Source organism: Gymnodraco acuticeps, unplaced genomic scaffold (assembly GCF_902827175.1).
Source record: "Gymnodraco acuticeps unplaced genomic scaffold, fGymAcu1.1, whole genome shotgun sequence".
NCBI classification, from domain to species: domain Eukaryota; kingdom Metazoa; phylum Chordata; class Actinopteri; order Perciformes; family Bathydraconidae; genus Gymnodraco; species Gymnodraco acuticeps.
The window spans coordinates 502,979-519,882 of NW_022991959.1; the positions used below are offsets into that span (position 1 = coordinate 502,979).

Below are 16,904 nucleotides of genomic sequence, written 5' to 3' on the forward strand. Positions count from 1 at the left end.
TTTTTAAAATATATTTTATTATAGTACAATTTTGTGCTACTTATTCAGCTGTTCCTCCTGCAGCTGTTCCTCCGGCTGCTGTTCCTCCTGCTGCTGTTCCTCCTGCTGCTGTTCCTCCTGCTGCTGTTCCTCCGGCTGCTGTTCCTCCTGCTGCTGTTCCTCCTGCTGCTGTTCCTCCGGCTGCTGTTCCTCCGGCTGCTGTTCCTCCGGCTGCTGTTCCTCTGGCTGCTGTTCCTCCTGCAGCTGTTCCTCCTGCAGCTGTTCCTCCTGCTGCTGTTCCTCCTGCAGCTGTTCCTCCTGCTGCTGTTCCTCCTGCAGCTGTTCCTCCGGCTGCTGTTCCTCCTGCAGCTTCCGGCTGCTGTTCCTCCGGCTGCTGTTCCTCCTGCAGCTGTTCCTCTGGCTGCTGTTCCTCCTGCAGCTGTTCCTCCTGCTGCTGTTCCTCCTGCTGCTGTTCCTCCTGCTGCTGTTCCTCCGGCTGCTGTTCCTCCTGCTGCTGCACACAGCCACAGTGGCAACACACCAAAGGCTCTGGTATGTATACTGGATGAAGCTGTTTACTGAGGCTTCGGAATCCAGCCAGACCCCTGATTAATAAAGTGCATAGGCTGATTTAGCTGTTTCTAGCAAACCCAAAGTCAAAATGGAACAACATGGTGCTCATGGGAAGTTCTATGCTGCATTAGCTAAGACTTAAACTCCACCTTTACTATCAACCTGAAAGCATTGTATTGAAAAGTATTCCCCAAAACACATGGGTTTAGACACACGCTTAAATCAAAGCCTGTTCCATCCATTTACCCTCAGCGAGGGGGCCAACTTGTTGGTCATCGGTAAGTTTCTGCTCCAGTCAGACTAATTGACACATTCAAAGATCATACTAAATTAGGCAAAGACATACAGTCACATCTTAGCCATTTTAAGGCACAAAGGGGTGCCAGGGGAGGAACTTTAATGTGTTATATAAAAGGTAACGATAGGATACTAAAATGAACATAATTCAATAGTATTACAGACCCCCGATTAATAAAGTGCATAGGCTGATTTTGCCGTTTCTAGCTAAAACCCAAAGTCAAAATGGAACAACAAGGTGCTCATTGGAAGTGTATTGCTGCATGAGCTAAGACATCAACTTAAAATCCACCTGTACTATCAGCCTGACACAAATGTAGCGCTGCATTCAGGAGCATCTAATTGCATTGGTCTACCACCGGCTGTTGTTCAGGAGGACAGCACTAGAGAACAGTTTTCTCTACAGGATGCTAGGCTCATATAACCTTACAGATGACACCTTCGTGCTACCTCATTAGCACAGGAAGGCCAGATGCAGAAGACATTCAGCTCGATGGGATGGCTTTCACCGGGCTGTGGCTGTTAATGGAGCCAGTGAACTATAACAGCAGAGCATTACTGAGCTTTGTCACCCATTAACTTTGTTTTTCTGTCTCTTCACTCGGACTCGTTACGCAGAATCAGGGCTCCCTGCGGGTCGTGGATTACATTAAAGCAGCACATTGATGCTTTACGATCCAGATCGCTCAGGTCTCTCAGTCATCACTTTGCGGGCGATATGCTAATGCACCCTTTGAATGGGTTATCATGCTGCAATAAAGGGTGATAACAGGCGCTGATTGGGGGATAGCAGGGTTACAGATTAGGACATGAGGAGGGAATGGATCTACGTGGAGTCATGAGCCATCTGAACTCTTCAGAAGTGCATTGGAGTGTACAGCTTAACTTGTAGAGCTGCTGGCCCATATGTCAGGACCCAGGTTTGAACCATATAAGCATGTCATCCCCTAAATCTTCCCCTTTCAACACTGTCATCTCCAATAAAGGCTAGTCTGGCCCAAATATAACTTTATGTGAAAACTTTCAAATGTTTCCAGACATCAAAGATGCTTTTTTACATGTTTAAAATACTCTAGATAAGATTGCAAGTGACACAGCATATCATAGCAATCAATATATTCAGATTATCACATTTCCTTGTGCACGTGAGAGCGGTCGCTCGTGGTGAGGATCCCACGACCTTAGTGTTGTGGTGGGGTCTCCCTGCTCTCACCAGAACCATTTCCATGTGCATTAGCACCAGTTAGTGTTGTGCTGTGTGAAAGAGATCTGACACTGTGCTACCTGCCCCTAACCCCCAATGGACCTACAATTACAAAGTGGGTAAATCCAGTAATGAAGAATGATGATGAAAGGGAGGTTACAGTATGTTCAAAGCACATTTCAACAAATGTATATCTAGAAAGATCTAATACACTGCAAGGCTAACAGTTGTACAAGTCCATTACACAACACACTGTACCACTGTGCCAACCGACTTCCTTTACATCATTTTGCCTTCAAAATACATTTTCGAATTCATTAACATTGGGAAAGAAATATCGGTAAATCAGCGAACCATTTTTGTTGGAGATAAATAAACTAACTAGTACGAACATTTGTATAGTACTTATTTGAATCATTAGGGTCTAAAAGTTGTAAAATGCGCTAAAAGCCAAAACCAGAGTTATTTTCCCTCTCCATTCATCCGACTGAGCCGAGAGCAGGAGATCGGAGCCGGGGCTTAAGGAAAACTCAAGTGTGCATGATCTATAAGCAAAAGGCCGGATGATCTGGGTACTTTCTGAATCTACAGTCACTCCATTTTGTCTTCATGTGCCACTGAGTAACTCTGATAGGAACAAACGAGACCCCCGCCTCCGACACTGTATCACAATGTCTTTATACATCCATGTTTTAACCAGCTCCCTGGAGCAGAAAACGATTCAAACTCGAGACAATATGCTGCCATTTTGATCTTCTGATCCATTTATCATACAGAGTCTCTGACCTTCTAACAGGCTCCACCGGGACCTGTGATTTGTGTGGAACATGTGTCTTTATACCGGCCCTGTGCCTCTCTATAAGGCTGGTAAGGACCTTATCTCCCTCTCATCAGTCTGTCTCTCAATGATAAGAATAATCGGGGTAGAAATTGACGGGAATGCCATAAATGTCAAACAGTACATACCGAGGATCAGCGCAGTACTCGTACACAATGGGGCATTGTACCAAACTGGCTCTACGTCATCAGAGGGAAATGCACTTCATAGAGAATAGTCTGTGCTTTCCTGTTGTGAGGGCAGACACTCCAGTAAATGCTCTACATAGTGCCACAAGATTGCAATGTAGGTTTAACATTTTCCTTTTTCTGGGCAGGTTAATGTCTGTGAGAATGGAGCTTCAGCTGGGAGGTTAAAGCTAGCTTAGCACGGAGACAGGAAGCAGCACGGCACATCTACCATGGACCGCAACATTTAAATGTGTTTGTCTTAGCAACATCTCTAAAGCTCACTAAATGTTAGTTTCACATTTCTGTTAAATAAACATTGTAATACAGTCTGATACAATGTGTAAGCAGCTTAGCTTCAAGTGCTTGTCGAAGCTAATCAAAAGAAGAATGAGTGGTGTACCAATCTGCTCATCTAACTCAAGACGAAGAAAGCAAATAACCATCTTTCCCAAAATGTCTAATGTCTAAATTGTATTATGGTAAATGTGTTTGTAATAGGTGACAGTGTGAAAAGTACTTTGATGGTCAAAACCCAGTGTTCCCGGTCTGTTTCAACTGCTCTTACACGAACACAAAAAACCTTAATCATCACCACATGCAGTGAATATACAAAGAAAAGACACTGAAAGTCTATTCTAAAATTAGCAAGGTTGTCGATGTGTGTGTGTACTGTCTGATGGATGAACATAATGTAGGGTTACCCAATCATTTCCTATAGCGGTCTTTTTTGACCGGGAACACGATATAAAGTTGAGTAAAACCTCAAAATGCAATGGAAGTGGTGATCAGCAACTTGATATCCTCAAATACCTACGGAGGATATCATAAGGCCCTGAAGAGATCCAATGTAGAACACAATATTTATGATTGATGAACTGGTCAGATTAGGCCTAAGGGTTAAGTGAGTAGTTTGATTTCAACCCAGCTTTCATTCAGTTCTCTCTGTTGCACCTTTATTTTCGTTTGAGGCAAGGCAAGGCAAGGCAAGGCAAGTTTATTTATATAGCACTTTTCAACACAAGGCAATTCAAAGTGCTTTACAAAAAATGAAAGAGATTAAGAAAATGGCATTTAAAATCAGTCATTAAAAAGAAAAGCTAATAAAATAAACATTAAAAGAAAAAATACATGGATAAAAGTTACAGTGCAGTCTAAGATATGAATAGTTCAATTAAAAGCAGCGACAAAAAGAAAAGTCTTTAGTCTGGATTTAAAAGTAGTCAGAGTTGCAGCGGACCTGCAGGTTTCTGGGAGTTTGTTCCAGATATTTGGAGCATAATAACTGAACGCTGCTTCTCCATGTTTAGTTCTGACTCTGGGGACAGAAAGCTGACCAGTCCCTGAAGACCTGAGAGATCTGGATGGTTCATAATTTAGCAGGAGGTCAGAAATGTATTGTAATGTAATGTATTGTAATGTAATGTATGGGCCTAAACCATTCAGTGCTGTTTGAGGCCAATAAAGCTGGAATATGATTATATTAAATGTTGCCTTGTGCGATATAATAATAAAATAACCGTAGCAAATCCAAAGCAAAATCAATGTTTCACACATGAGAAGGATTGTCCTCTGGCAGCAGTGCACTCTTACGGCCCCTACACACGGCGTCGTGCGTTGACTCTTCAACGCTTCTGTCCATTCACTTTGAATGGGGTGACGTCACATTTCGTCGAACTGCATTGTGGGAGGAAAGCGTAGCTTCTCTCGCGGTGTTCGCTGCAAAAGTAGAGCAATGTTCTACTTTTGACGCTTCGACGGAGGTGTCAGCCAATCAAATCCCGCTTATGCAAATCTGCCAGTACAAGCGCTAGCCAATCAAACCGCGTGTATGCTGGGAGAGCCAGGTCATTTCCTCATATGCCAAAAAATGGAGGAGAAAATAATCGTAGCGGTAGGGAATCAGCCGGTGCTTTATGATCAGTCTCTGTTCATCTACCGGGATACAAACCGGAGGAGCGAGGCATGGAGGGAGGTAGCAGAGGCAGTGGGTGAAACTGGTGGGTTTTCGCCTGTTTGGGGATTTTATATCCAGTGTACTTCGTTTGAATGAACAGCTAGCAAGCACAGACAGTATTTAGCCAGCATGGAATGTTGCGTAAAATAGCACCATAGACATTAATGTCATGTATGTTCATCATGTGTGACATGTGTGACATGTAAAACCTTTTATGCAATTGACAGGAGAGATTCATGTGATTGGTTGTTGGTCGCGTAAACTCCCCAAGCTCAAGACACGCCCACTGCCAAGCGGCAACGCACGCCACCGTGTGTAGGGGCCGTTACATTCATGTAAGAATGTAACATGTAAAAAAACACATCTCTTTGTGGTTAACTTTAATACTTACTTTGGCATTCTGACAATGAAAGTGATAGTTTAAAAAACGTTTCTATCAAATCAGTTTTGGTAAAGCACTCCTCGAAGAAAATGGTCGCTGGAGAAAGTTATACAGAAGTTTACAAAAAAATAAATATTTGTTGCGTTTTTATCTGCTGCTGTGTGCATTAAATGTCCAAAGAACCCTGAGTAGTTCTCCATCCTCTGAGAGCACAGTGACTCCCTGCAGCATTGCATCATGTTGTGGTCCCCTGCCTGGATATAGGGCTCCCTGTGGTTGTGGCCCCAGGCCCGGTGGCTCCACAGCGGGCTGGCGGGGGCTCAGACTCTGGGCGGTGGCCCGGTCAGAGCTGCCAGAGCTTTGGATCTCCTCCAGCTGCAATCGCACTCCAGGGCTCTTCTCCACACTGCACTGAATGCATTGAAGGTCACACAGAAAACAAAGGACACTAGAAACTAAAATACCTCAAAAAATCCACACGAGATGGGGTGGAGCTGCGGCACATTTACTTGAAGAACAATTCCAGAATGTCTATTTGCCTAACAGTGATTGTGTTGAGGATTTGGGGAGAGTCCCACGGGGGGCAGATGGAATTAGGAAAGGAGCTGCTAGAGCAATAGAGCCCCTAATGACCTCTGGCAGAGGGGGAAATGAGTGTTGTTAGGGGTCTGAGTGAATTAGCGGGCCATTTGTATTCATGGCTTTATTACAAAAGCGAGATGGTGGAGAGGGCCTCTGAATGCTTTCATTACAGCCACAGCCCCCCCCCCCGCAGGAATCCAGCCTCAGGCCTCCTAAAGCCAGGTCTGAAGTCAGCGTGTCTGTGAGCGGGATTTGTTTGTAACAAGATGAACCTGTCGGCCAACAGTCCCTTCACTGATTAAAATGGGTTGAAATGGGTCTCAGTAAAAGGGTTGTGTTTGTGTGCGTAAGTTGTCTCTGTGTGGTCTATGCAGTAAATCGTCACCTGAGGAAACTAAAGGAGGAGAGTCTAGTTATGTGTTCTGTAGGGATTAAAGGGGGGGGGGCGTCTGGCTGAGACCAGGAGCTTTCGGGACAGAACATTTAATAGAGGGAGAGTTAAAAATCAGACAGGGATCTGCTCATTTCATCTGGCTGAATCCCTCCCTCCACTGATGGGATGCAATAAAGCCCCCGTCTGAACGTGGGGTTTTGTTGGAGGAAGTCAGAGAGCTTTCTCAAATACAATCAGAAAAATATTAACCTAAATACAACGGGGAACGACCGCCGTCAAGTAAAATTGCATCAGTGTGACTGAGACGTCACTCAACTTATCCCTGCAATACACAACATTCTGACATGCTTCTTCCAACAACATATCAGCGTGAACACAATGTCAGTTCTGTCTGGAATCTGTTCAGTGTCAATCTACATTTCAGTAGTGTTTGCCCTTTGAGTAAAATTAAGGATTTAACTATATAAATATACGCATAAGATTTATTTGACTAAGCTACTGTTTTATTTATTATTTTATTAAGAAATAACAATTCAGTAAGTCTATATCTATGTTTGTCTTTTATGTAATTACATACATGGTTTAATGGTTGATATGATATCTTCCAATATGATATTCCTCATTTTATGTGTATTTCCAACCAGCGCCCAGCAACATGTGTTATTATTGTAACCAGTCAGGAACCAGCTTTGTTTGGTTCAAGAGAATATTGTGGTTTGAGTGGAATTAAAGAAATTAAGTGACAAATGAGTGAAATTAATTAAAATAACCATTGAATGGATGTTAATTATTAAGGAAGCTACGTTCATCCTATCCGCATCCATACATGGACCTTGTCCTGTTTTATACACTACATTTAACAAAAGGCTCACCCAATTTCGAAGAAGCATGAGCAGAGACATTTGATTGGTAGGTAGGCCACGCCCCCTTCCAATGAGTATTTGCGTTGGTTCAGCATCACATTTCTGTTAAACAGTTACGTTTCAGTTTGTGTGCATCCCTGACCACAAATAAGTAATGTGTTTGTTAATAAATATGTTGTTGATAGCAGTTCTATACCAGCTGTTTATGTAACTTAGTATAGGGTTACCCAAGAACTACACACACACATTTCAACATTACTGTATTACCTATGAATCGATCCATATTTATATTCAGTTAATAATAAACCTTAAAAGGAGATCCCTGCCTCCCTTTTCCTGACTAGACCCACCATATTGTTGTCTTTTTTGATAACAAAGTAAGGGAAACAATGTTAAAGCCAAACCTAGTATTTCCTGCTAACTAATAAAACAATTATCAATCTCATTTCCACACAGCATAGGCCTACATCTGATTAATTCAATACCAGTATTGAATCAGTACCCAAACCCCAGGGGTTGGTTATACAATTGTACATTGACTTAATAGGCAAAGCAAGATGGGCTACCATCATGTCAGAATGCTGTGTTATGAGAACAAAAACGATCATTTACATTCAGTGCAGTGTGAGTATCAGTGTCTTCTCAGGTATAATAATGGGACCCCCCCCCCTTTATCAGGCCCTCTTATGCCCCTTTCACACCAACGCGGTTCCCGTTCTAGCTCCGTGCTTGCGCTCTCCTGGTTCGGAACCAGTTTTTCTTTTCAGCCCCCGTTTTGTTCACACCGCCCAGAGCCCGACTGGTGCTGCCGCTGCTGCGTCATGACGTCACCATATTACGTATTACGTATTAATCACACGAAGCCAGATTAAATTAAATAACTACTTCTCAACCCTTATACTTTTCTCCAGAGTGCCGTGGTTCATTGTTTATTAATGTGTTTCAGCGGCATTTACCGACTGATGCAGTGCTGCTCGCAGTTTCTCTGGTATAACATGGGTGATGTTAGCATAGCAACCGAAGCTAAACTGACTATCTTGACTACTTGTTGTTGCTTTCCTATTGTGGCATAAGCCGGCACATTTTACTGGCGTATTTTTCATTATGATTCTACTTGTGATAGTCGGACATGACAACCTCTGCAGCCCATGTATTGATTCCATCCGATAGCTGCTATAATACAAAACAAAACGTCTGCGTCTCTCCACAATGATCAATAACAGTGAACGGATGGTCAAAGTAAGGTACAAAGAAACAGAATCACACGAAGCCTGGTTAGTGTTGCCTGACTTTATAAAGTGTGTTTTTTTGTATAAGTGTGTGGTTGTGTTCTAGTCACTTTGCTCAGCGCTACTGCTTGTTACAACTTTCATTTGCCGTACTCGCCATAAAATGTCAGGTTGATCCCTGCCCCTGCCCCTGCCCCTGCCCCTGCCCCTGCCCCTGCCCCTGCCCCTGCCCCTGCCCCTGCCCCTGCCCCTGCCCCTGCCCCCGCCTCCGACGTAAGCGTGACGTATGCAGTTCTTGCTTCTAGACCGACAATTTTTTGGTGCTTGGTAAGCACATGTTTTCGGTGCTTAGAGCCGGCTCCGCTGCGGTGTGAACAGGAAAAACCGGTGCTTATCAGGCTCTAGCTCCGAACCGGCCCTGTGAAAGGGGCATTAGAGCACTAAAGGTTTTTTCACTGAGTTCTGGAGTGTGCAGTGCTGAAAGTTCAGTGTTACCTGATGGAAACCTCCACCTACATTTATTTAACACTCACAATGTAGCCACCTATCGGAGGCTACTTAGTGAGTGTAACAGTAAAACACGTTGAATGAACTCCTCAATCAGCAGCAGATTACACACACACCAGGTGTTATCAGCACACCAGCAGCTCTGTGTGGAGGAGAGACGTTGCTCTGTGGCTTTAGTCCTCTGTCTTTAGTGCAGACCAGGGCTGCCACTCGGAGACGAGCGACTGGAGGTTTGGCAGCGGAGAGTGGAGGAGCCAAAGGGCTGACTGCAGCAGTGCAGCAGGAAACAACACACCACCATCACTCCTGTACCGTGTGTATTGGAGCTGCGCAGTGTGCCACGTCGCACAGAGGACTGGTCACAATGTGTGTAAACTCACAACATTTTATGCTTGGAAATTAAGCTTTGTTGCATCTTTTTATCAGAGCTGTGTACGGTTCTGTTAATATAAATAACAATCATTGGGAAAAAGGTCGCTAATGCACAAGCCTGATTTTCTCTCCTGATGTTGGCCATCTATGAATGTAGAGACACCATTAATAATCTGTTTACATTTCAATATTTCAGTTTTGATTTAGTTCATAACATAAAATCATGTCACTAATGTAAAAGAATAAGAGAGAATTGAGGTGTGTGGACTGCATTCAGTCAATCATTCAGACGTGTTTAACTCACTAAGATTTTCCATCTTTCCTTCACCATATCAGACTCAACCTAGAAAAAACATGTCAACACACATTCTGACTTTCTGAATCACAAAGGATGTTATCTGGTATTTACTGTTCTGAAAAATATGTTTTACATATTAGTGTTGGAAAGTATTCACATGTTGTCCACTTTGACAAACTACAACACTAATATGCTTTTATATGCATACAAAACTGGATAATATAATAAAGATACAAATATAACACTGTGTAAAGATCCATTCTGCATGTTTTTGATTCCGATTGCACTTGAGTACAATTCTGAGATCTGGACTTTTACTTATAGTGGAGTATTTTAAGACCACAGGATTTGTACTTTTAGTTAAATAAAGTATACCTCATCTTAAATCTCTCTGGTCATAATGTCCAGTGAGAATTATTCTCATTGGTTTTAAAGAGCAGTAAACTAGACGGGCTCCGTCCCTCTTGGAGAGCGCACTCCATGCAATCTTTCCTCTCTTTTACTACACCTCCCAGTACCCTGAGAGTCCAGGTTCAAGGTGAGTTCTTGTTTATGTAACGACAGCGTTCCCATAGATGCCCTTACTCTTTGATGCTAAGCTGGCCATATGTTTATGTGATCACATTCAGAGCCAGTCTGGATTACTGGATCTGTACATACGCTCACAGAGCAATCATACACTCTAATCCAGGGGTGGCCAACTAGTCAGAGGTTAAGAGCCACATGTTTTCTATGTTGCAAAGAGCCACATCAAACACACAGTCACTGATATTGTTTCAGTTTTTAGTTTTCTGGAGACAAGATTTCAACCACGTCACTGATGCATTTTTGTGGCATTGGGATATATATTTTTTAAATCCTCTGGAGCAGAGAGGAGCTGTGGATTATTGTTATTGATTAATGCATCAGTGTTTCTTAGGGTCAAAAACACTAAACCCACAATTTAAGATGAAAGCGTTTAGTTTATTTAATAAAAGAGCACATGTTCAATGTGAAAAGTGACAGTAGTTATAGATTATTTGCAATTTGGTGCTATATATATATATATATATATATATATATATATTTTATTTTTTTTAAATTATATATATATATAACACCTTGAATTTCATGTGGGGCGCGGGGCTCCGTTGGCGGGGCGCAGCGCCCCTCCTAGACAATGGTAGGGGTAACACTGGATAGTGTTTAATCAACTATAGGTTTCCCCCCCCTCAAAGGTGATTGGTTCACTGCATTGCAGGTATTATTGTGATTGGCTCTTGGGCCACATCAAAATTAGACGCCTGTCATCCTCTCATACTGACACCTGACACCACACATACACACGTAGGGAGAGCCGGAGCGATTTTATCCGAGCCCAAACAACTTTGACCGGCCAAATTACGTCAGAATTATCAGCATTCAATACTTAACAGACCTACTAAATATCAGGTTTAACTGTCAGGAGTAGTGTTGTCACGATCCCAACATTTTGGTTTCGATACCAAGTCAAGAATTGCGATTCCGATTATTTTTCTTAAAAAAAGGGAAACAGTCTTAAATGTAATTGTGCTTTATTTCACACCAGAACCATAACCATAACACAAACTTTTAAACAATGAGAACAATAAATAAAATAAAGGACAAGAATTCGTATTAAATCAAATTAATACATGTCTGACAGACAGGCCTCGTGGTGTCCGTAGGCTTGCCCTCACTGTCAGAGATATCGCTCAAATACATCAAAATGTCGCTTCTGGCGTCTTTTTTGTCAACAAGCCGAGGCGCAGCAGCAGTTGCACTCCCACTTGCAGCCATGCTTCTCGTTTTCTCACATGCTCTGGCAGCTAGCGCGTGGCCGCGTGCACGAGAGAGGGGAGGGACTTAGAGCGTGCTTGAGAGGGAGGGACTACAGGCACGGCTGCAGTGCAGGGAGTGAAAGCAGAGCGCTGAACACACACGGCTCTTATTAAAACAGCGCTTTCTCACCGGAGTACTTTCCCCCGTCACTCTTAAAGTACCGATACTAATGAAACGGAGGAATCGTAACGTTTTTAACGGCAGGGTATACCTTTCAAGTATCGGTACACCGTGCAACACTAGTCAGGAGTCAGTGTCTCTCCCCCAAACTCACACATACAATTCGATATGAACTGAAGAGCCGCATGAAACTAGGCAAAGAGCCGCATGCGGCTCGAGAGCCGCGGGTTGGCCACCCCTGCTCTAATCAGTATGCGTGTTTCAACCATGGCGATGAAATCGGTTTTTATCGCTGCTCGCAATCAGAACCCACCATGTGCCAAACGGGAACAAGAACATGATAAACACACAATATGTTTTCATAGTTAAGCTCATTCTGAAAATGCCATGTGAGATCCATAGTTTCCATTCATTTGGGTATCTTTAACCACACAGTAGATTTTAATCTTGCATAAATGCGAGAAACCTGGATGCACAAATAACCCTGAAACCAAAGAAGTGTGAGAAAGTGTGCAGCAGAGGTCAGAGAGCATGCCTGAGGACAGAAGAGGTCAGAGTGCTGAGAGCAAACAGCCAGAGACACGCAGGAAGCTGCTCTAAATATGCAGTGTAACGTGCCGCTGTGCATGTGAGCGGCCTCCATTGATCTCACACACACACGCACGGTTAAAGCAGTCACACACAGTCTGTGCTTGGTAAACCCAGTGTTAGTGTCTGTGTTGTGTCTAAAACGACGTTCTTTTGTGGTGTAACAGGTATACATGACGGAGCCCCTTAAAAGGACATGGACCAAAACAAATAATCTTGTGCGCACAAGTTAGTTTCTCTTGTTCACGTAAAAGTTACTTGTGCTGACAAGAAACTCACTTGTTCGCTAAATTGTTCGCTACAGTATATAACTGCATTAATATCTGTACCGTACTTTCCACATATAAACATAACAGTCTGCGATGACCTGGTGGTCTCCTGAGCGCTCCTATGTGCACACTGGTAACTTTCTTGTGCGGACGAGAGACTAACTCGTGAGCATGAGTTAATTTCGCTTCGGCTATTATCTGTGACTCAGGCTGTTATCTGCAGTTTACACTCTTCACACCAGGGAAACCTTCAGTGTCTCACTCACGACTTGAATTCCAGTTCAGAGTCATTCCCGACACGATGAACCGCAGCAGCTGGATGTCAGTGTTTGTGAACAAGCAGTCAGACCATCTGCAGTCAATTGACTTCTCCATCATTACAGCAGTATCACAGAAACATGCTCCACCCACACAGTAGCTCTGTGACTCTGACAACATGCTGCATTGTGACGCTCTGGGACTGTCCTCACTTCATTTCACACTGTACTGCACGCTGAGGCCATTTCCTGGGACAAATGCTACTGTGTATTTTGCAAAACTGTGTGGAGGCTACAACAGATTATCTGATTATTCCCCATGAAGGGCTGGCTGGATATCGGGAGGTATACACTCAGTTAGCCCATCGAATGGACCAATCAGGATGCAGAGGACCGGAGAAAGAGAAGCTGAGGACTGCTGAGAGTTTGCAGACAGGATGTTTACGATCACTGTCACAGCAGGGAGAGATGAGGCCATGCTGGGTGTCAGAGACTAAGCTAACACGTGACAAGCAGCCCAGCATGAACACAGCTGATAAACAGTGGGACTGCAGGTGTATGTCAATAAATAGGTAGAGGTAAACTATATTTACAAGTCACTGCTATTTGAAGCTGGAGATTGTTTCTTTTATTACCTCCGCAGAGGATATTAATATTGGGCTTGGTTGGCCTTTCATCGGCAGGATTTCTGTAAAACTGCTGGCTCGATTGTCATTAAACTTGGTGGAAGAGCATAAATGAGCCAAAAAAGAACCCATTCATTTTAATGGAGATGTAAACACTGCAAGATACACTAGGGCTTTGGTGCTGCATTCATTCGGTGATGGAATAATCTGAACAATTCTGACTAGCATGCGGCTTCAACTCTGAACAACTCTGAACCATCAGCATGTTGTTTGATTGTTCTCAGCAATAAAATAAAACCAACAGCTTAATTGTATGGCCTTAAAGCTTAAATACTTTACTTTTACAGCTCATGAACACAGAAAAGTCAAAAGGATAAGTCAACACTTGGGATTGGGACCACCCGAGGAGCACATGAACGCACCGTTGGCCTCGGTAGATCGTGCTCTCCGAGTGCCCTTCCAGTTTGTGTGAGAGTTAGCTAACTTGCAAAGTATAAATGGCTTCCATGGAATGTTGCAGATAATTAAAAGAACGGAGCATGGACAAAAGAAAAACACGTTCTTGTGTTCACAAGTTGTCTTCTGAGCCGAGAACATTTCGTCCATGTGACCTTAGGTCAGTGTTTCTGAAAGTGGGGGGCGCAGAGGCATGACAGGGGGGGGCGCGAGAGACCAGGAGGAAAGATTGTTATTTTAAAAAAAATAATTATTGATTGGCAAATAATATGATAGAGTACAGAGAGAGAGAGAGAGAGAGAGAGAGAGAGAGAGAGAGAGAGAGAGAGAGAGAGAGAGAGAGAGAGAGAGAGAGAGAGAGAGAGAGAGAGAGAGAGCGCACCGGTACCGGAGATCGTTGTTGTTAGCTTCTGGTGCTAGCGAGCTACGCTAATGGATATAAGCAGTTTTTTCAACAACAAAGTGGAGGAGAGTCCTCTCCTGTCAGACTGAGAGACTCAGTGAGCTAAAGGACTCTCTCAGTGTTATCTCAGTGGGTCTCAAACGTTTTGGTCACCATTAATGTAAACAATTATTTCCGAGGCACACGTTTATATGATCATTATAGTTATAAAAAAATAAGAGAATAAATGAAAAACAGGTATGAAATACTATATGACAGTAAAAAAAGAATAAAGTTTAAAAGGGTGATTTGTAAAATATCCATAAAGAAAAAGTAAATCTGTTTACAATTCTGTTTCATATGGGTGTTGAGAGAGGTATCCATAGATCTCTTCATTTTGCTCTCAAAGTGCACCAGATTGATGCTTTTAACTTCAATATTTAAAAAAAAATCTTCCCTGGGGAGCGTGCCCCCGGACCTCCCTATGTGAGGTCCACTCCCCACCTATAAAAATAGCACTTTACCCCTGCTTACACCTATATGCCGTGAGCTGATTATCGAGCCTTCATTGTAACAGTCGCTGGTACATTGTGTATGTGCATGTGGGGAATGTTGCAGTAGAAAGTTCCACTGTAGCGCCCGGTACATTAATGGGAAACCCTAAATGTTTGAGCACCCTCTATGAAACGTCAAGCTACCCCACAGCACCCCCAAAAGAAATCTCTGGTGCCGCCACTGAGCCTGCAACCCCGTTTTGAAGAAATGTGCAGTGCAAAACAGGCTCATTGCAGCCACCTGTGATAAGACACACTTTTTGCCAAATATCAGCATTTTCTTTCTTTTCATTTTCTCGCACAGATTGCAAAGTGGCAAAGCGTTATAACTTATTGTTCTAGCAAAGGGATTGCACAATTGTATTATGTAAGTAATTTTTTGAAAGGAATGCTCACGTTCATATTGATGTATTTTAATAAATGTTAACTTGGCCCATTACGTGACTATTTGTGTTGGGGGGGGCCTGACTTTTTTTTTCTCCAAAGAGGAGGCCTGACAGAAAAAGTTTGAGAACCACTGCTTTAGGTGCACCGTAAGTAGGGTTTAATTGAGGAGCAAGGTAACTTGTAAATGATATCCTTTTTAAATGTATTTTAATTATGGTTAACTATGGTCTTTTAATATCCTTAAACAAGGGGAACCCCCTTGGTAACCAGCTGTAAACACTGACATCATCACCATTTAAATGTATGTGTTGTATATTTCCATACTCATGTATTGATGGTTTTATATTAGTATGTTGAGGGGGGGCTTTAAGTACTGACAGCATCCATAATGTAGATTTTGGCAGGTGGTCCCTGGCACCCAGATCAACGGAGGCGTCTATAAACAGCAGTGTGGAGCTGCTGGAGCTGGAGCTGATTGTTTTCAGACCCAAATGACCAATATGACAAGAAATAGAATAGTGAAAGGCTTGTGTTGACAGTTGGATTTGGACAACTTATTCTTTGTGTGATTATTTTCATAAAGGTTATGTCACCATTATCAGCCCCACAATAACCTGTTTCCTGGTTGTTAGTACTGCCAGGGCTCTGATCGACTGATTATATTTCACATCATTAATCCAAATCTGTAAAGAAACTAAAGGGATTCAAGAAATGTAGTGGAGTAAAAGTACATGATTTACCTCTGAATTGTAGAGGGGTAGCGTTGTCTCTGACTGGCCGCTTAGCTGAAACTCCTGGTTGTATTACATGCATTTTTTTAATTCCAAGTAGCATTAAGATGATATTCTATATAAAACGTTAAAACAGCGAAAGAAGTGACTAGGATTTATATTTGTAGTCCTTTTCTAAACATTTCCCACCTGAGTAAAGGGCAATATGTTGTGTTCCCTCTGTGTAACCACGTTACAGCCTGATTTGAGTGCCGGGATGTTATATATACACACAGTCAGCACAATGCCAGCAGAATGAAGAACAGGAGCCTTTGTGCCGGCTCACTGAGGCACAGTACAGATTGCGTGGGCAAATGCGTCAAAGGACTGGACTCCCCCCCCCCCCCCCCCTCCTGAGCGTCTTACCTGACCACTCTGGTGCCGCCTTTGTTGACCTGCATGTCCACCATGCAGCCCGAGGTCACGTAGGAGGCCAGGTTCATCTCCGAGAACTCCGCCTGCAGAGAGGACAAGATGATACGTTACATCCTGCAACAGACTCTTTAAAGTCCCCTCTATATTTACAGTGACCAGAGGTGGGAGAAGTACTCAGATCTTGTCATGAGCAAAAGTAGAAGTAGGCCTACCTAGTGTAGGAATACTCTGTTACAAATAAAAGTCCTGCATTCAAAAATGTTACTCAAGTAAAAGAAGAAAAGCATTAGCATCAACATATAGTTAAAGGTCCCCTATTATACTGTTTCTCATCAATATATTATAGGTCTCAGATCCAGAGCCTGTCTCTGATTGGCTGAAACAGCAAACAGATCATTGCAGCATCCCATAATCCCCTCTGTTTCCAAAGTGCTGATTCTCTGTCTGTTACTTTAGATGAAAATAAGGAGACCCTCCCCACGCCCTTCTGAGAGAGATTTGGTTACAAAGAACTCAATGGTGCTCTAGTGCGGCTTTCACACCAGCGCTTTTCCCTTTCTAGCTCCGAGCTAGAGCTTTTCTGGTTCAGCTACGGTTTCCCTTTTCTGCTCCCGCTCTGTTCACACCACCCAGCACCCG

The 16,904-nt window shown here is 43.1% G+C and overlaps 1 pseudogene; it reads right to left on the reverse strand.

Annotated features, from left to right (window-relative positions):
- LOC117536006 overlaps nt 1–16,904 on the reverse strand; it is a 56,177-nt pseudogene that overhangs the window by 4,703 nt on the left and 34,570 nt on the right.